General features: G+C 35.3%; 1 long non-coding RNA gene across 1 annotated transcript in view; it reads left to right on the forward strand.

Annotated features, from left to right (window-relative positions):
* The window catches only part of LOC127641402 (uncharacterized), a 4,505-nt gene extending 3,804 nt beyond the window's left edge, over positions 1-701 (forward strand). The window contains exon 3 of the long non-coding RNA XR_007970160.1: positions 139-701. This is a non-coding gene — a long non-coding RNA (uncharacterized LOC127641402). The remainder of the gene's footprint in view (positions 1-138) is intronic.
* The last annotated feature ends 237 nt before the right edge of the window (positions 702-938 follow it).

A 938-nucleotide genomic window follows, 5' to 3' on the forward strand; every position in this document is an offset into this window, starting at 1 on the left:
AAGATCCAAATGTTTTGGAAATAACTCAATAATTATTTACAAAGAAAAGCTATGATTCGTGTTAACTTTGAAGAAGCTGATGTAATGCTAAAATGTTTTTCATTTGCTGGTGATAGAAATACTGTACGATGTTTACAGGTGTGTCACTCCGGCGCCCCCTGCTGTCCTGGATACACGAGTGTCTGTGGAGCAGCAAACTGTCACTAATGTTGTGTATAATAATGCTGATAACAGATTTAACATGTTTAACACTTCCATTCATGTAGTTGTGAGTGTGTGAATCTCATAAATAACAGTTTTAAGGAACAATCAGATGAAATTTCTGTCATTATTTACTGACATTTTGTTCAAGCACTAGGAATTTATAAGGATTTTGAACAACATGAGGTTGAGTAAATGATGATAGAATTTTCATTTTTGGGTGAACTATGACTTTAAATGAAAAAGAATGTCCATAATTTCTGGTCCTCGCTCTGAAACACGCGGTTTTGGCCTAAACCCCTCCTTTAAACTTCAGTGTAACCGCCCACTGTTCTGATTGGCTAACAGCGTGCAGCCCCTCAAATACAGCCATATTAGAAACTCAGTCGGAAGCTACTGAATAAGCACCAAAACATTATAAAGCTAAATGTTTTTAAAGTTCAATGACCTCTTATATGTCAAAGATCGAAGGAACATTTAATAATTCATGTCATGATCCCTTTAAGACGTCAGTAATAAATTAACATAATAAATAATTGCCCTGAATGTCCTTCATTCTCCCAAAACAGCTGCAAAACCATGACAACAGAATAATCCCATTCATTAATATGTTGAATCGAGCGTTCACAACAACTGTTGAATCGGTGCTGCACATTTCACACTTCATTATTTCGATTGTTCTGGAAATGAGAGAACGGGACATTTTACTGAGAGATAAAATCATATAAATCTGTAAT

Source organism: Xyrauchen texanus, chromosome 50, assembly GCF_025860055.1.
Source record: "Xyrauchen texanus isolate HMW12.3.18 chromosome 50, RBS_HiC_50CHRs, whole genome shotgun sequence".
Taxonomy (NCBI): domain Eukaryota; kingdom Metazoa; phylum Chordata; class Actinopteri; order Cypriniformes; family Catostomidae; genus Xyrauchen; species Xyrauchen texanus.